The following is a 19,624-nucleotide window of genomic DNA, read 5'->3' on the forward strand; positions in this document are numbered from 1 at the left end:
GATGCAACCCCCACGCGACCCACTACCTCATCCCTGGGTGCGTTCCCAGGTGATTCAAAATCCACACGGCACAGGGACCAGCCACAGCGATGTTTACAGCAGCACAGCTCATAGCAGCTGCATTGTGGAACCAGCCCAGATGCCCACCAACAGGTGAATGAGTTAAGAAATCGTAGAGATGTATATACTACACAGCCGTGAAAAGGAATGGAATCATGGCATTTGCTGGTAAATGGCTGGAAATGGAGAATATTGTGCTAAGTGAAATTAGCCAAGCTCAGAAACTCAAACGTTGAACGCTTTCTCTCATATGTGGAAGCAAGAGTAAAATCAAGGAGAGGGTGGGGGAGGACACACGGGGACCCAGGCCAGGTGCCACTTGCTTCCCTGCCTACCCGTGGGCGGTGGCTGGTGGGCTGGGGAGTGGGCCTGCCCTTGAGCACTCTGTAGGTGGAGGCGCTGGGCCTCCCGGGCGTGGCCAGGCGGGCCCTTCCCACCTCTGGTGACTGACAGCCTCCCTCCACACTAGTGGCTCCACGACAGCACAGTGAGGTGCTGGCTCACTGTCATCTGCGGGCAGTTTGAGTCTGATCCTCAAATCCGAGGTGCTGTCTTCACCAGGTGTAGGTGGGAGGTCACACCCCGCCCAGCCCCATCTCTCCTGACTTCCCTGTGACCGCATCATGTGTCTTCCTCAGGTCGCCCACCCTCCCTCCAGCTCCCCGGGCGTCAGCCCCTTCCGTCCAGTCCCCTACGTGTCCAGACTCTGTCCATGGCTCTGCCATCTCAGTGACCACGCTCTCTTTTCTGCGCACCCTCAAGCGAGCGAGGGTGGAGTCCTCCTGACCTCGGCGCCTCCCGTGTCTCACGTTGGTCCTCTGAACAGGCGGACGCCTGGCCTCCGTGCCCTGCACAGGGCCCACCTGGGGGCCCTCCAGTCCGGCTCTGTGTCCTGCTTCCTGCTCTTGCTCTGGGGGCTCCCTTGTGGGCTGAAGCCCAGGTGGGAGCTCGGGCGGGTGGAGGCTCTGAGGGTGGCCTCCTTGGAGCAGCCGAGCCTGCGCTGCACAGTGGCCCGTGAATGCGTGAGTCCCTGGGGTCTCCATGGGGAGCCAGGCAGTGTAGGTGGAACCCCAGCTCTGGGGCAAGAAGCCAGGCTGCACATGTCCAGAGAGACCAGGGCAGGTGCACCCCACCCGGCTCTCTCCGCTGCGCGTGGACTTGTCTGCTCGCTTGTGTTTCCTGTCCGCTCTTGCCTGCTGGTCCCTGTGGCTTCAGCCTCTCCAGGGCCTACTTTCTCCAGCGTGGGCCTCAGCTATCAGTCCTTGCCTCTTCTCCCTGGGCTCTCAGTGTCGGCCTGTGGCTACTCAGGTGGGCACTCTCCGGAGCCTATGTCCCCACGGCAGGGGCTCTGGGCTTTTAGGGAACCTTGCCCTCAGCAGCCTCCACACTGCGCTTGGCACGGCGCTGTCAGAGAGACTGCTGAGAGACTGGGCTTCAGGCAGGGTCTCATCCAGCAGCCGAAGGCCTCATCTTCATGCCAGAGCTGTCTGGATGTGGGAGCCTGGTGCCACCTGGGCAGAGGGCTTGGTGCACTCCCTGAGATCATCCCAGCCTCTGGGGGGCCCAAGAGCCTGCATGTGTAATAGCCCCCAAAGCTCCTGTGCAGCAGGTGGCCTGTGGACTGCACTGGGGAGACCAGGGTGAGGTCAGGCCAGGGCTGGGAGCCCACGTAGGACTTTGGTGACTTCCCCGTCTTTCCACTGGTTTGCTGTCACTGGGAAGGGAGGAAAGACTCCTGTTTGGACAAGAGCTGGCCCCCGGCCCCTCCTGGCATCTGGCCCTCTGCTCTGGGGCCTATATGATGTTATCCAGGGCTTGATTAAGAGCGTTTAGTGGTGACTCTTGACAGCCTCAGGGTCCTGGGGAAGGGGGCTTTAGGCCTCTCAGGCTGCCCCTCTGGGTGGTGGCCAGTAAAGAGGCTGCCCCACTCTGTCCCCTGGCTTCACTTCTCTCCTGGGTCTGGCCTGGTGAGACTCTGTGTCATCCTGTCTTCCCGCCTCCCATGTGCTCTGTCCAGACGACAAGCGTGTCCACCTCAGATGGAGGCAGAGGCAGGTGAGGGTCCTCCAGGGATGCCCTGACCCTCCTGGCTCCCAGCCAGTGGTGCAGTGTGACCTGTGAGGACCTGGCTGCACCTCTCCCTCCCACGTGGCCCCACTGAGCATGCCCTGTGCCTACCCACGGCAGGCTCTCAACCTGGGCGGCCTGCCCGAAGGTCCTGTCCACTGCCCGTCTCCTCATGAAAGGTGCCTGCACTCAAGCTCTTGTTCTGGTTAGAAAAGCAGCCTCCTTCTTCACAGAGGCCGACCGGGGTTCAAGAATGCAAGGTTAGTTTGACATTCTCCAAGACCAACGTGATGAGCCATATTTATGACGACTGAAAGCAGAGCCGGCAACCACTCATTATGAAGCCTCTCACTGAGCAGAGAACAGCCTTTTCCACCTGCTCTAGGTCACTGATCAAAAGCCACAGTCAACACACTTAGTGGAGAAATGCCGCTGCCCCTCAGGATCAGGGGCACAACGTCCCCTCCTTCAGCTTCCTGTTAAACACTGAGCTGCAGATGGCCGTCTGTAGAATAAGCCAAGAGGCAGAAACTTCAGACATTGGGTTGAAAAAGACGAAGTGCAACTGCCTTTATTTGAATATCTCATGGTTTGTGGAGAATCTGATGATACGCAAGACACCCTGGGACTGTGATGTGGATCAGACTGCACACGTCCACACTGCCTCTAAAGCACAGCAGCACATGACCTCGAATTTGAGAATTGTGAACACCACTTACCGTAGCACAAAACATGTGGAACACTTAGAGATTAATCTGGCAAAGAATACAAAAGAGTTGTGCTCTGGAACCTACAAAACTGTGCTGAAGGAAATTAGCGAGAATCTGAATGAGTGGAGAGACACACCATGTCCACAGAGCACGAGGCGCAGGTCATCTCTAGGTGCAGAGGAACACCAGTCAAATCCCAGCCTGCACCGTTCAGACGACCTCAGAGCTGGGAGACCAGCCTTGGTGGCAGGGCCTCAGCAGAACCGTCGGCTCATAGACCTATGGAGCGGAGCAGAGGGCCCAGTGGACCCGCATGGACAATCCAGGTATGAAGGCAACTCAGGGAGAAAGGAAGGTCCTTTTAACATCTTGGAACAACTGAAAGCCACGTGCCAAGAAATGAACTTGGATCCACACTCTACACAATACACAAAACGTGTCGTACAACCAGATTCAAAGCCTAAAATTATAGCAGAAAACAGGATCCTTAAGGAGGATTTCTTAGGTATGACAGCAAAAAGCAGAGCCATCGTCAGCTCCAGCTGATCAACGGGACTCACCCAGTCTAAACCTCCTCTTCAGAAGGCACTAGGAGGAGAACGGGGAGACAGACCAGAGGCTGAGAAGAGACACCGTGTCATCATCGGACAAGAGATTTGTATCTGGAAGGTAAAAAGGACTCTCAAAGCAGAATAATAACACAAAGAACAAATCACAAAAATGGACATTCACCAAATGAGACCCACGCGGAAGAACAGAGAAGATGCCCACCGTCACCGACTGTAAGAGGAGCAACTTAGAACCAGTGAGCTACTGCCACGCAGTGCTGACGCTGGCCAGGACTTTGGGACCTGGGCCTCCTGGCAGCGCAGCCGCTCTGGCCAAGAGGCAGGCAGCGCCTGGACCCACCTAGTTTTCATGTACCGACTGTCCAGCCAGTCTGTCCCTAGGTGGCCACTTGACGGGGAGAAACAAGGGCAGAGGAGCTCATCAGGGCTGGAGATGGCGTGAAAACTGGAAACAGCCCAGAAACCATGGGCCCGAGGGGACTCCTGGAACTCGTGGAACCCTGTTCAGCACAGGAATGAGCTCTTATCACCCCCACACGGGAACCGCGGAGTCACCGTGGCGAGTGGAAGAAGCCAAGACGGAGTGCAGATCCGCCTTCCTGCTTGACCCACCACCTAGAAGCCCAAGAGCAACCGAGAGGCCGAGGCCAGTGACTCCCAGGGCAGGGCAGCGGGTGTCCCATGGTCTCAACAGGGGCAGCGGTATCTTCATACGTCAAAAGCCACCACCGTGCAATTTATCATTTGTCATCTAGCTCACAAAATGTTTTAAAAACATTAAAATAGGAAAAAAATTTGCACAGCAAAAAATAACCCCCCAATTTTTTAAGTGAAATCTGAGGCAACTGTCACTACTCATAAGACACGTGGCAATTTCACCAGTGTATTTTAAAAGCACTCCTGAGTCGAGGTAAAGAAGGAAGGAATGCAAACAGTTCCCAGGAAAGGGAGCGCCGTGCACAATCAGGTTGAAAAGCGGGCGGTGCTGACGGAAACAGGGGTGTCTTTGCTCGTCTGACCACCGAATATGGAGGTTTGAGGATGCTCTGTGGGTGGTGTAGAGGGAAACACTCGGCCCCGTCACGCGTCGGAACAAAAAGTGGACACGACTCAGCTGGCAGTTTGGTGGACAGGACGAGGCACGTGACTTTCAGTGGACGCGCACGCCTTGGCAGAGCACTGCGGGCCACAGGTGCACCGCAGGGAGGCTCTGCTTAGACGGCGGGCATGGTGCACCCAGGAGCAGCCAGCCTCTGGAGCTGCCCCCTTGGCACCGAGAGGGACGTGCCGAGGTTCGATCCTAGAAACAGCGGCTCCTTCAGGTCGGGGGAGTTGCTCTAGCTATCGAGGGTGTGCAGGTTCAGGATTTTACACACTGGAGAGCCGTCTGCCTTGCTGCACATCCCAGAGCAGGTGGAAGAACAGTAGCGCTGTCTGCTCGACAGTTAAGTAGAACTAAGGTATACATGCACCCGTGCCCGCCAGGTGCAGGGGCCACCCTTGTAATCCCAGCTGGGGAGGCTGAGGCAGCAGGTTCTCAAGTTGAGGGCAGCCTGGGCAACTTGGTGAGGACCTGAGCAATGCAGACCCGTCTCAAAATGAAAACCAAAGGGCTGGGGGTGGACAGCGGTGGAGCTCCCCGGGCTCCGGGCCAGCACAGAGGCAGGCAGGGCCTCTGGGCCTGGTACAGTCGGACCCTGGTCTCCCCTGCGCCTCTCCTGGGGTGGCTTGCTCTGCGTTAGTCCACTGCGTGTTGGGGCGGCTTGTTCACTCGGGCCGATTTCCTCAAGGGTTTCAACTGTGTCACTACCTGGTACAACTGATTCTTTCCTCCGTGATTTAGTGATTCCTTTAGTAATTTTCCTCTCTACGTAGATATTCTCTCTCTTTTTGCCTGAACTTTCTTGATTCTTTTTTCTTTTAGTCAAACTCGTGAAAGATTTATCTAGCCTATTCATTCTGTGCCTGTGATCTTACTGGGAAAACTACCTTTGTGCTATTTTTGTCTTCTATTTGATCAATTTAGGCTTTTATTAAGACATTTCCTCTTCCTGGTTATCTTCAGTTGGTTGTTTTGTTTCTTTTAATGAAGAGTCATACTCGGTCCATTTATTTAAAGTCTTTCCACTGAAAGGCATCTCTAAGGCTATAAATCCTACTCCGTTTGCAGCTTTAACTGTGACAGGTATCATATTCATATCTTAGTATGAAAAATGTCCTACTAAATTGTTTTTTAATAGTTTTCATGGTTTTTATTTTGCGTTTTGATTTTTCTCTTTAGAGTTCTTTTAAGAAATGTTTTCTTAATTTTTAGGCAGTAAATTTTTATCACTGTTATTTATTTCTGATTTAATAGGCTTAAATTGAAAGGACCAAGCCTGTGAAAGCTCCGCTTTTTTTCCAAAATGAAGAGTTCCTTTGTGTCTGACTATAAAAATAAGACATGGTCTTTGGACTGTGTGATGCGTGACGTGGAATCCGGGGTGTTCCACAGACCTTCTTCAGGAAGACACCTCCCGCCTGTAGGAGCCAGGCAGAACGTGCGTGGGGCGTCATCCCTGTAGGTGTTTATTCACGGCCCGGTTTAGACTTGGCCCCGCCCCCCGCCGTCTTTTCTCATCCTCAGGCACCTGCCAGGTCTGAAAACCCACCCCTTCCTCCACGATCCTCTAATCACATTACCATGTAACACATGACACCTATTATACATGTTATCATATAATGATTTCTGAAAGCTGAGTGGCAGAGGCACGGAGTGTCCACCCAACAGCCTGCAGCCACCCTCCTGGGACCATAGCCCGGCTCTGCCCCTTACCCCCATGTGACCCTGGCCAAGCTACCGCCTCCATTTGCCTCTGTTTCCACACCTGTGAGACCAGGATTCTAACTGCCCATCCCCAGGGCTGCTGTGTAGACAGAGTGAATCAGGGCACATGGCTGCCCTCTGCCCGGCTGGCAGCGCACTCACCACACAGTCCCTTTCTGGCCACGGACCTGGAGGCTGTCCTTCCTTCCAGGCCTTCCAGAATTCTGCCCCGGGACGCTCCATCTCCGAGGGGCGTGGGCAAGAGTCAGGACGCCCCTCTTTGCTGCTCTCATGCTCACCTGCCCCCGCCCCGGTGCCTGCGTCGAAAACTAGGCACTGTCTCATCTCCCTAGTGCCCTGCAGCAGCCAGTGACACAAGCCCACAGGACATTCTGGGTCCCCACTGCTGGTCAGACACACAGGACGGCAGCAAGCATGCTTTTCTGCCCCTTGATCTGCTCGTGCAGTAACTTAAGGTACATTCACTCGGAGGCTACGGGCACAGTTCTCTTTGTTTCGCTTCTTTTTATCTTTCAATTTTCTTTCATTGTAGAATCACACTCTTGCTGGGCGTGGTAGCGCACGCCTGTGATCCCAGCCGCTCGGGAAGCTGAGGAGGAGAATCCCAAGTTCAAAGCCAGGCTCAGCAGCAGCAAGGCCCTAAGCAATTCAGTGAGACGCTGTCTCCAGATAAAATACACAATAGGGCTGGGATGTGGCTCAGGGGCCCAGTGGCCCCAAGTTCAACCCCCAGTACAAAAAAAAACATAAAAAATCAAAATCAAATCAAATCATCCTCTCAGACGAATCCCCTGGTGTGCATGCCGGGTGCTGGAGATGTGCTCTGCCTCAGGGCCAGCCGGCTGACAGAGAACCCCTGGACCTGTGTGCCCATGCGCAGGTGTCTTCATTTCTGTGTGGTGGATTTCCAGGACTGATTGCTGTTCTGGAGCTGTTCTAACAGAACACCAGGCCGGGCAGCTTGAACAACAGACGTCCACTTCTCCAATAGGAGGCCAGCTCAGGACAAGGGCAGGTTTCTCCTGGATGGCCACTCTATTGCTGTCTTGAGGTGGTCTTCCCTGTGTGCACATCCTTGGTGTGTCTCTCTATATCCCAATTCCTCCTCTCCCAAGGCCACCAGTCAGAAGGACTCATTGTAACTGGCTCTCCCAGGGTCCTGTCCCCACAGCTATGTCCCAGGGCTTCAGGGCGAGGCTGCCCTCATGAAGCATGGAGGAGACAGTCGGCCCGTGCACAGGGACGTGTGCACTGAGGACCCACAGGTCCAGCGCCCAGCTGCTTTCCTTACACACTGCCTGACCTTCATTCCCAGGGCTAGGGTCCCCTTCCCGCAACACTGCCAGCCATTATTGGCAGAAAGCCAAGTGGGGTGAGAATCACCGACATTTGGCACCAGATGATTCTTTGTCCAGAGTGAGTGTCCAGTGAGCTGTCGGGTGTCCAGCAACATCCCCACGAGGTGCCCGGGCATCATTCTTTCCCTTCTGATAACTAAAAACATCTCCCCGCAGTGCCAAAGGTTCCCTGGGGGTCAAGACAGTCCCCCGTGTGAACAACTGGACTACAGTGAGACCTCAGAGGCCTTACACCCCGAAAGAAAACAAAACCTTCTTATTTGGAAGTAATTTTGAACTACAGAAAATCTGCAAGAGTGAGCGGTGGCACCGCTGTGCCCGTCACTAGATCACTGATTTGCTCACTGCTGCGGTTTTGCCTGGTCCACGGTGCCACTGAACTGCCTCCCTATGTATGCAACAGCCTTCTCTTGCTGTCCCCTGATCACAGAGGCTCTCCGCTGGGAGCCGCAGTGCGGTTCATCTGTGCAGTCAAGCACGGGTGCATCCTGGATCCCATGGGACCCTAAGTCCCAGCTCTGTTGGTTGAGGTGACAATGACCTTTGACACGTTTGCTCCTGTGCAGGACCCAGCCTGCGTCCCCTACTTCCAGCTGCGTCTCATTAGCGTTCTTGAATCTGGACGCTTCCTGTCTCTTTGATGACTCTGAAGTTTTGAGAGAGAGAGAGTCCTGCACTTCTTGAGGACTTTCTGATGTTTTCTCATAACTGGATCCACGTTGTCCTCCCAGCTGAGGTAACCCAGAATGGACACGGTGTCTTCCTCAGGGTGTCCTGAGGCACACGAGGCCACCTGCCCCTCAATGGTGGCGTTGAGGCACCGTCCACTCTTTCACTATGTAGTTGCATGTTTTATCTTACAACAGATAAACAATCTGGGGAGGTTCTTTAAAGTCCTGCAAATATATGCTTCTTATTTAAAATGTCCAGAGTTGGATGCTTTTTGGAACCAGTGTTTATTATGGTAGTTGCAAAATAATAATTTTCCAACTACAACACCCATCCAAAAAGCACTAAAAGAAAAAAACGCTCATAGTGTGGAGTTATCTGATTGTGGTGTCCATTTCGCCTTTCATAATGGAGGATGTCTGTGACGCTCAGCGTTTCTTCAGGTGCCTACTGGCCACCTGATTTCTCCTACAGTGAAATGTACTTTGGGTCCCAGGTCTGAGAAGGCTTTGCCTAGCTCTAAATATTTTCTCCTGTAGTTTTTTCTTAGTTTCATTAAGGTGTATACCTTGCAATTTACCTACTCAAAGGGTACAATTTAGTCATTTTCGTATGTCCTGAAATCTATGCAGCCATCGCCTCAGCTGTAGGACATTTTCTTCACCCCAAGTGGTGGCTCCAGGTCTTTTGGTGTCACCTGTCAGCTGCCCCGTGCTGCAGCCCTGAGCCAGGCGACCGCTCCTCTGCCTCTGTCTGCATGGTGCGTCCTGGCTGTGCTACGGGAAGGGAATCACGCAACCTGGCCCCGCGCCTGGCTGTCTTCACCTGCGACCTCCAGGTCCACGCACATGTCACAGTGCGTCCTGGCATCTCACTTTCCCGGGGGCTGAATGACAGTCTCTTGTAAGGACAGACCAGGTTTATCGGCCCCTGCAGCGACTAAGAAGCATCCCAGCCATGTCCACTTTCTGCAGCTATGGGCCATGCTGCTGTCAACGTGGGCCTAAGCTGTTGTGTGGACAGGTTTTCATTTCTCTGGGTAAATGCAAGGGAGTAGAAAGTGGAGTCCAGCTGTGGCTCCAGGGCTGGCTGTCTTCCCAGGGGCTCAGGGAGTCCCCTGTTGTCACCAACACTTGTGATCTCTTTGTTGTCTTGGTGGCTGTGGAGTCTCGTTGATGTTTCCGTCTGCTTTTCCCCGTGACTGAGGACGATGCGCGTCTTTGTGTCCATCGGCCATGTCTGTCTTTGTAGAAGGGCCTTCCAAGCTCAGGACTGGGACCTTCTGACTTTGAATTGTAAGATTCCCTGGGGCACTAGCTACAAGTCTCCACCAAGACGGAACCCGCAGGTCTCGTCTCCCATCTGTGGCCTGCCTCTTCACTTTCTGTGTGGTGTCCTTTGACAAAGGGTGCATTTTATGAAGTCCAGTGACTCCATTTTCTCGTTGCTTGTGCTTTTGGTCTGATATTTAAGAAACCTCTGCCAATCTACTGTCACAAACATTTGCCTCTATTTTTTTCCCCTAAGCATTCTGCAGCTTTATCAGTTACATTTATTCCTTTGATCTAATTTGAGTTTTGATACATGGGGTGATGGAGTGGTCCAGATTAACTTTTTAATGTGGAGATTCAGTTGTCCCAGAACTCTCCAAAACTCTATGCTTTCCCCCTGGATTTCCCCAGCACCTTGTCAAGTCAGTGAATCCTAGACACGTGGCTTCCTTTTCAGATACTGACACTCTCCCCCTGATCTGTGCTCACTGGGTTCCAGGAGCACCCTGTCTGGACACCCCTGCATGGTGGTGAGTCTGGGAACCGGGAAGTGTGCCCTCTCCTGCACTCTGTTTCAAGATCATTGGGCTCTCCTGGGCCTTTTAACAGGAGCTTGTCACTCTGGGGGAAGGCGGCCATGGACGGCCAGCAGAGTCTGTGTTAAGTCCGTAGCAACTCGCAGAGCGTCCCGCTTCACCGTGTCAGGTCATCCCATCCATGAAAGTGAAATGGTTTTCCATTTATCTAGGTCTTTTCTTTCAACAATGTTTTGCAATTTTCTGAGTGTAAGTTTTGCACTTTACTGTTGAGTTTGTTTCCAAGTATATCCTTCTTTTTCTTATGACAAAGATACATAAAAGGAACCATTTTCATTATTTTAAGTGTCTAGTTCTATGGCAATAAAGTACTAGAGTGGTTTGTTTTTTGATATTGCATATTAAATTATTTGTTTGGCTTCATTTTCAGATTGTTCCCTGACAGCGATAGAAACACAATTGGATTTCAGTTGACCTGGGGCCCTGTGAGCATGCTGAATTGTTTATCAGCTATAACGGTGGAGTGGACACTTGGGATGTTCACTTCATCTACAGTCAGTTTTACTACTTTCTCTCCAATCTGGTTTCTGTCTCCTTTTTCATGCCTGGTTTTGTTGGACAGAAGTCCCACCCCATGTTGAAGAGAGGTGGCGAGAATTCTGCTTGACCTTTCTTGGTGGTCAAGGGAAACGAGTCTCCTACCCTCCCGCAGAAGGCTTGCTGTATGCCCTTCGCTGTGTATTTCCTCTCTGTCCCCAGCACGTTGAGAGTTTGCTGTTTCCGCCTGTCATGGCAGGGTGTGGAATCGATCAGATGTTTTTTTCTCTACCTCGGTTGGTACTTAACATAAGTTGAATTTTTGTTACCTCAAAACTCATATGTTTTAACCCTAACCCCTAGGAGGGAGTCTTGGGGGGGTGATCAGGGCATGAGCGGACCCCCGATGCACAGGATGGGTGGGATGGAGCCCTTGTAGGAGAGCGCAGAGCACTGTCCACCCACCACGTGAAGGTACTGGAAGGCCCTCCTCAACCCGGAAGCCAGCCCTGAGCACTTCCTGCCAGAGTTCCTGTACAGCAGGTCTGCTGCCTAAGAATTCTATTTTAGTTTATTTGCATTCTTTTTGAAAGATGATTTTTTTCTGGATTAAGATACTTGCATTTTTTAAAAAATTGCCTGCACACACTGACTTGCTGTCTCCTGGGTTCCGCTGATGCTGTTGGAAAGGGTGCTCCATGGGGAGCCCCGACACTGAGTGCCACACAGCCTCACCACCACCTCGTCCAGGGGGCAAGAGGGGTGACAGTCCAGCACCCTGCTCTCAGTGATCTGCAGAACGGGACAGAACACGGGGATGGGAAGAGCTGAACAAGGCCACTGCTGAGTGGTCCGCCACCTCTGAACGTCTCCCTTCAGTTCTGTCAGCTGGGCCTCTTCTGTCCGTCAGGCTCTGTGGCTCGCCATGGGTGCTGACCTGACCCCTCCTCTCCACATGCCCTCTGGGACTCAGGCCAGGCAGCTGCCTCTGACGCGCGGGGCCAGCCCAGGGCCCTGCACTGGCTCGCTCGGTCGCACTGGCTCGCTCGGTCGCACTGGCTCGGCCTTTACCTGTGTGTCTGTGGCTCTGGCCAATCTACCGTGGGCACTGCACATGGGACCGTGTCTGGGGTGCCAAGGGCTCCGTGCAGCAGGACTCGGTGCTCTCCACGGTCCCTGGGCCGGGCCCTTGGCGCTCTCCCTCCCTCAGCGCCTCGTGTGGGGAACGGCATGTCCTACTGTGCCATTCGACCCCCTTGCTAACTTCTTCCCCCGACTAGTGAAGTGACGGTCTTAGTAACAAGCATCTTAGGTGAAAAGTCGGCTTCAGATTAAATCTCCTCAAATACTGTCCGCCCAACCCCCTCTCCAGGGCCTTTTCTTCCTACTGAGGACTGAACCCAGAGATGCTTTACCCCTGAGCCACATCCCCAGCCCCTTTTATTTTGAGACAGGGTCTTGCTAATTTGCTGAGGCCGGCCTTGAACTTATGATCCTCCTGCCTCAGCCTCCTGAACCCCTGGGATTACAGGCCTCTGCCACTGCCCCTGGCTTTAGCCATCTTTACAGATCTGTACTGTGCTTGTTGATGTTTCTGCAGCTAGCTCAGACTGGCTGTTCGGCAGCACTAGTGAGATTTTCATCTGTGTAATTCTGATTTGCACCTGCAGAATCTCTAATTTTTAAATATCATCAACATGTTTTCTGATTGACGTGCCTGGACTCAGTGAGTATCCTGACCCATACCTGGATTCCCACCGGGTTTTTTTCTCTACCTTTAAATACTTTCCTTCTCTAACAGGGTTTAGTTTCGTTTTCTGAGCACACTTCTGCCACCACCTTGGGCTCCGGGCCTAGCTGGCTGGCCTCGAGGCCCTTTGTCTCTGTCCCAGCTCTGGTCTTGCCTGTCTCGGGATCCTTGGCTGTGGAAACCTGGGTGTGTGATCGCTTACTGTGGGACCCTGGATTCTGATCCCCGACATGGGGGGCCTCCCGTGCCTTTCTCAGCTGCACTTCCTCGGCACCCACCCTGTGTGCGTGGCTGCAGAGGTCGTCGCTCAGCTTGGTGTTTCTTAAGCCTGGCTTCATGGTTAGAACCCTGAGATGGACCCGGTGACCGGTCAGGCCAGGGTCAGTCAGAGCCGGGTTTCAGCCCCTTATCGGTGGATCTTCCACCTTTGCTCTGGGAATCCGGGTATGGGTCAGGACACTCGCTCAGTGCAGGCACGTTAAACTCTGTCCTCTGCTGTGCTGTCGGCTGCAGGGAGGCGGGGGGCGGGTGCGGGGGCCGCAGGCAGATAACAGGGAGCAGCTCTGATCTCGAGAGCACATGCAATCTCCCGTATCTCCAAGAATCCCTTTGAAGACGTGTGCTTGCCCCAACGAGTGCTGAGCCAGGGGCTGCCGTGGTGGTGGCCTGAGGTCACTGCTGTTGACAGGGGACCCAGGTGAGCAGGCAGCCAGTGCTCCTCAGGTTTTGTACCAGTGAGTGGGGCTGGGGGAGCCCCACGTTAAGTCACCACAGACCTTGGACTGTACAAAGACTGAGCAGTCTCTTCCTTGAGTCAGCACTTTTCAATTTACCATATGCCTTTGGCTAATTTCCAGGGTCTTAAAGGGGTTGACGGATTGTCCAGTTTATCATTGCCCTGGGAGTTACCTATTGTGTCGTTACTTATTAATTTTTGAGATTCTGGGGTGTCACCATTTCCTGGCTGGTCTCAAGCATGGGGCTGGAGGGGTCCTTCCTCCTCACCCTGCTGAGGAGCAGCGACTGGGGATGTGCCCCCCGAGCCAAGCCCCTGGCCTGTCGAGGAGGTCCTCGCTCCACCATTCTAGAGGCGCCCACACCTTTTAACTCAGTTTCTAAAAATGCACATTCACGTCCTTCCAAGAGTCAAAGCGATGTAACAGGATCTACCGCTCCTGTAGACACTCCACTCCAAGACACCCTGCGTCCTCAACTCCGGCCCCTGTAGTGACCAGCCCCACTTCCTGGTTCAGAGCCCACGGGGCCTTGGTGAGCCCACGCAGCCCTTCCTCAGCTCCGTTCCCCGAGGGCCTTTAGAGCTGTGCTGCTCCTACCTAGGCGTGCCTCCTGAGCCCCTCAGGACGTTCCTAGAGGTCTGCCTCATTCTGGTGTGGGTGTGCGGCATTTCCTGGTGGGTGTACAACGTTTCCAAATAATCCCTTGTGCTTACACATGCAGGTGGCTTCTCGATGGCAGTGCCCTCACCAGCCTATGGCCTTTGTCTTTCATGGCACTGCCAATTGCAACTGCGAATTTCTTTCTCCAACTGCTCATTGCTGACATATAGAAACACAGCTGATGTGTGTGTGTGTGTGTGTGTGTGTGTGTGTGTGTAACAGGCAGCCTGCGTCTTGCTGAATGGCGTTGTGAGTTTGGGATTCTCTACATACAGGATCATGTCACCTGTGAATGCAGTTTTATTCCTTCCTTTCTCGTCTGGAGACTGCCTGTCTGCCTAAGAGCTCCAATGAAACCTCAGTACACTGCTCAGTGTGCAGCCTCATCTTGCTCCTGTCCCTACCCAGGGAACACTTGAGTCTTTCACCGTCAAGTGTCACGTTAGCTATGGGTTTTGCACGAATGGCCTTTGCCATGTTTTGGAAATTCCCTGCGATTCCTAATTTTCTGAATGTTTTTATACTAACATTGTTGAATTTTGTCAAATGCTGTTTCTGTCACTGAGTTGACCACTTGGGTTCCTCCCATTCATTCTAATAGCCTTTTGGAGAGACAGTCCTTGACTTAGCAAAGATTCAAGTTAGATCTTTTGACTGCTTGGTGGCATGAAAGCGATGCACCCTCTGGGCACTATATATGAGGTTCTGATCTTTCCTGCACTGAGGTATTCTCTTATGAAGCTGGGAAGCAGCACCAGCCCACAGCCCAAGTCAGCCGAGGTCAGGAGGGGACCTGGGGTTTCTCGGATGCATCTTCCATGATGGTTTCAGTTCCTGGCTCGGATGTGCATTTCTTGGTGGTCAGTGCTGCTGGACCTCTGTTCACTTACCTGCTGATCACTCAGGTATCCTTTGGAGAAACACCCGTTCAGGCCCGTGACACTCTCCTCGCTGCTGTGTGGGAGCTCTTTCTCTGTCCTGGACACTGATCCCTAACTAGGCAGACTCCTGTGAGCGCTCTCTCCCAACCCCTGGCTGCCTCGTCTTTGTCGATCATCTTCTCCGCTCTTCAGCCCGACACTGGTGGTCGGCTTTCACGACAGATCTTTCAGTGTAATACCCTTAGATCGGGCAGAGGCCAGGGCCGGGTGCTTCACCCCTCTGCTTTCTTGGCATTTTACAGTCTTACATTTAGGTCTTCTATTCATTTTGGATGCATTTTGATCCACTTTAGATTGATGACGTATCGTGGAAGGCAGGGTCCAGCTTTGTATGTCTGCGTGGGCAAACCCAGGTTTCCCTGCACCGTGCGTCCAAGAGTGGCCACTGTGATGAAGCCCCGCTCTCGGGCGCCCTTGCTGCAACTGGCTGACCGTAGGTGTCTGGGTTTATTTCAAGGCTCTACTTGGGTTTCACTGGTCTGTGTCCCTATTTTTATGACAATATTGTATTGTTTTAACTAGTATAACTTTGTAATATAATTTAAATCAGGAAATGTGGTGCATCCTTACCTTTTCTCAGAATTGTTTTGGCTATTTGGGTTTTTTTGTGGATCCATAGGAATTTTAGAATTTTTTCTCTCCTTTCTGCCAGGAATTCTGTGAGGCCTGAGGGGGGAGCATGTTGAGTCTATGCACGACTTAGGGTGATGTGGCCATTTTAACAATCCTGGCTCTCCCTTTCCAAAGAAGAGAGAGCCTTCCATTTACCTGTGTCATGTGTCATGCACATTTATCTGGTCATCTTCATCTCATTTTAGTAATATTTTATAGTTTTCAGGTCTTTCACATCATTGATTAAATTTATTTCTAAATACATTATTCATTCTATTGTAAATGGGACTTTTTCTAGATCATTAATTGTAGAAATGCAACTGACTGCGTGTTTGTTCTCATATCATCTCTGGCAGCTTTTCCTGGAGCCTGTGGGGTTTCTACCTGTAGAATTATATCACTGGCAAATAAAAATGATTTTTCCTCTTCCCAAGTGGATACACTTTATTTCCTCTTCCTGTCTGACTGCTCTTGAGGACAAGTGAGGAGAGGGACTTCCTTCCCTCGTACCAGGTCTCAGTGGGAACATTCCACAAACAACCTTTGTGCCATTGGGGAACTGTCACTCCACACCTAAACTCTCAGTTGTATCAAGAAAGGGTGTTGAATTTGTCAAATGCTTTTCCTGCATCATTGAGATGATCGTGCCATTTGTATCTTTCAATCTGTTCATGTGATATATGACATTGGTTGACATGTGCATGTTAAACCAGCCTGGTATGCCAGGGACACAGGACACTTGGTCTTGATGTATAATCTTGCTAATGGGTGGTCGGATTTGGATTGCTAATACTTTATTGATAATTTTTGCATCAGTGTTCATTTCAAGAATTAGCTTGTGGTCTTATTTTCCTGTAGGGTCTTTGGCTGTGATATCAAGCGGATGCTGGCCTTATAAAATGTGTTAGAACGCATCCCCTCTGACTTTGTTTGGGAAGCATTTTAGAAGTTCAAGATGATCATGTGTGGGACGGTGGTGGTGTTCAGCTGGACGCGTCTGCTCCTGAGATCTGTTGCTGGGGGCTTTTCGCTGTTCTGCCCCTGGGCTCTTCAGTCCCCCTTCCCATGGTTGGAGATTAGCAGGTTGCATTTTTCTGGGGACTCGTCTGTTTCCTCTCTGCTGTCTAATTTGCTGGGGTTTAATTGTCCATAATGCTCCCCATGAGCATTATGGAGCATCTGTTGGGGTGCCCTCACATTCACCTCTGATTTCCAGCCATCCTCCTATTCCCTGGGTGGCTTCAGGCTCTGTCAGGTTCTGTTTTCCAAGGTCCACCTCGAGTTTACTGGCGTTTTTTCCTATTTTTTCTTTGTTCTGTTCCTTTCTTCTGCTGACTTGCCTTCATTTTGTTCTGTTGCTAGTTCCTTAAGGCAGAATCTGAGGCTATGGATTTGGTGTTTTTCCTCCTTGTGATCGGGGCAAGGAGTCTGCTGCTGGAGCCTCCCTCTCGGAGCCACCGCGGCTACCTTCCGAGGGTCTGGGCGGGCTGGTTTTCAACTGTCATGTGTCTCAAACAGTTTTCAGGTTTCCCTTTTGATCTCTTCTTGACTTGATCTGTAAATGATAGCAGGTCATGAGTTCTGCCACTCGTGCTGGAGAACTGCCTTTCGCCCTGCGATGCCGGCTCCTCCTCCTCCTCTGGAGCTGGGCGGTTTGGTGTGTGTGCAGGATGTTAGGGCTTTGGTTAGTTGATATTTTTCTCCATATGTAAAGGCCTTCTTTATCCACTCATCTTTCACTAACATAAGCTGCACAGCTTTCTTTTGGTTAAGGTTGGCATGGAGTATTATTTTGATCCTCTCACTTTCAATCTATTTGTGTCTTTACATCAAAAATGAGTTCCTTCTACACAGCATAAGTTGGATTTTGTGAGAACTCCATTCTGCCATCTTCAATCTTTTCCAGAATTCAATTTACACCTAAAGCGGTGACTGACAAGGAAGACCTACCATTTTGCTACTTGCTTTTTGTATGTCTCAGACTTTGTATTCCTCACCTCCTCTCCTATTGCCTTCTTTTTATTGAATGAGTTTTTGGCAATGAACAGTTATGGTTCTCTACTTGATTCTGAGTGAGTTTTAATGATACTCTGGAGAAGTTGTAGGTTCACAGAAAACTTTAGAAGAAGACCCAGAGAATGGAGCATAGGCCTCCTTCCCCACTCCTAGAACAGCTTCCCCACCATCACCCCCATCGTCAGTGCCCTCCCAGAGGGGCACACCTGTTGTTACTGATCACTCTCAGTCGGCAGTGGCCTCCAGCATCAGCACCGAGTCCACACTTGACACGTGGCTTCACTCGGGCTTTGCAGGTGTGTGGGCTGGTGAACAGGTGTCCACCATCATGACACACACACCCACATTTCACTAACTAAAATCCTCTGCCTTCTGCCTGTTCTTCCCTCCCCCGTCCCCAGTCCCCAGCAACCACTACACATCCTACTGTCTCCAGTTTTCATCTTCTGGACCTTACGACGTGGAGGCTGCTCACCATGCCTAGTTTACACAGTGACAGGTACTCAAGTTTTCTGCCTTTCCTTTCACACCGCTGGGTGCACGGCAATTCTCATAGATCTGCATTTCCCCAGGGACGTGACATGTTCTTAATGGCCTTCGATATATCTCCACTGTGAGGTGTTTTTTGAGGCCTCTGACCCATTCTGTAATCAGATCGTTTTCAGATGTGGGTTTTCCATATTTTCTCCAGTTCCGCGGCGTGTCTTTTCTTGACTGAAGGTATTCTTCTCCTGGAGTCATTTTACTGAAGCCTATCTTATCGATTCTTTCACAGATCAGGGCTTTGGTGTTATATTAAAGAGCCCTTGCTGAGCCACAGGTCCTCTAGATGTTCTCCTGGGTTACCTTGTGCTTTGCTGTCAGCGTTGTGTCTTCGTGTTGAACGGACCCCTTGGGGCCCTCTTAGTCTCAGTGCAGAGGCTCCTGCCTTTGTCTGTCTTTCTTCCCGTGTAAGGGGCTGGCTCCGCAGCCCTCCTGGAGGTCTCCATTGGCTCCGTGTCATTCCCTCCTCTCACTTGGGGTCCATGGGTGTCCTTACTGCTGAGGTGAGTTCTTGTGGACGGCACATCATTGCTCCTTACTTCTCTTCAATCCATGCAGCCAGTCTGTGCCTTTTAATCGGGAACCGTGGCCTCGACCTCCAAGGTCGTGTTGTAGGTGAAGACATCCTGCCGCCTGCCGCTTCCCTCTGGTGCTGTGGGGTTCTCGGCCCCTCTGTTCGTCGTTGGGGTCTGAAGGTCTCCATGTTGGGTCTCCACTTCTCTGTGCATCTGCGATTCTGGTGGGATTTGCACTTTCCTGATGGTGGTCATCTTTCAATCCTAGATGTGGGGCCCCTTGAGTGCATCTGAAAGGCCGCTCCTGCTGTTCATAAATTCCTTCCGTTTTTGCTTGTCTTGGAGGGACCTCATTTCTTACTCTTTCTGAGGACAGCCTTGCTGGGCACGGGGTTGTTGGTTGGCAGCTATTTTGTTTCGGGACTTGGCAGAGGTCACTGTGTGCCCTCCGGCCTGCAGGCTTCCATCAGAGGAACGGCTATTAGCCTAATGAGGATGTCCCTAAATACGGCTTGGAGCTTTCCTCTGGCAGATTTTAGAATCTCGTCTCGTCTTGTGCGTCTGCCAGTGCAACTGCACATGGCGAGTGAAGATCCTTCCATGTCTACTTGGGGCCCTGTCAGCCTCCAGGACCTGGCTGTCTTATCATCTTTCCCAAAACCACACAGAACTCGTCTGCCGGCGCTCTGTGCAGCTGCTGTGTACACGGGTACACGTGTGCCTTTATAATGACTCTCAAATAGGATGAATACCAACAGCAGCGTGGCTGGGTCCGGTGGTGCTCCGTTCCTGTCTTCTGAGGAACCTACATGAATGATTTCTGCCGTTATTTCATTGAATGTGTTTTATGTCATTGGCTTCTCTTCCCTCACCTTCTGAATATGTGGATATTGAGACCATAAATGCTTTTTTCATTCTTTCTTCTTCTTTTTCTTTTTTTTTGGGGGGGAGGAGGGGGGATTGGTTGGGATATTTCGAAAGACCTGTCTTCAGATCTCTCTTCCACTGGACCTAGTCTGTTGTTCACCTATATTTTTATTCCCTTATGAATTTCTTCAAGATTGCTATTTAGTTCTTTTTAAAAATATCTACCTATTTGCTGAATTTCTCATCAATATCCTACACTGTCTTCCTGATTTCATTTAACGGTTTGTATGCTCTTAGATCTCATTAAGCTTTTAATAACACTTCCTCATCAGACGCTCACACTGACTGGGGCAGGACGTGTTGCTGCAGTTGGTCTCTT

General features: G+C 51.6%; 1 protein-coding gene and 1 long non-coding RNA gene across 12 annotated transcripts in view; one reads left to right on the forward strand and one right to left on the reverse strand.

The window, feature by feature from the left end:
* The window catches only part of LOC120889511 (uncharacterized), a 32,996-nt gene extending 29,412 nt beyond the window's left edge, over positions 1-3,584 (reverse strand). Inside the window, exon 1 of the long non-coding RNA XR_013437357.1 lies at positions 3,398-3,584. This is a non-coding gene — a long non-coding RNA (uncharacterized LOC120889511). The remainder of the gene's footprint in view (positions 1-3,397) is intronic.
* The window catches only part of Kcnq1 (potassium voltage-gated channel subfamily Q member 1), a 293,896-nt gene that overhangs the window by 98,126 nt on the left and 176,146 nt on the right, over positions 1-19,624 (forward strand). The gene's annotated exons all lie outside the window — the stretch shown is intronic.

Source organism: Ictidomys tridecemlineatus, chromosome 4, assembly GCF_052094955.1.
Source record: "Ictidomys tridecemlineatus isolate mIctTri1 chromosome 4, mIctTri1.hap1, whole genome shotgun sequence".
NCBI lineage: Eukaryota > Metazoa > Chordata > Mammalia > Rodentia > Sciuridae > Ictidomys > Ictidomys tridecemlineatus.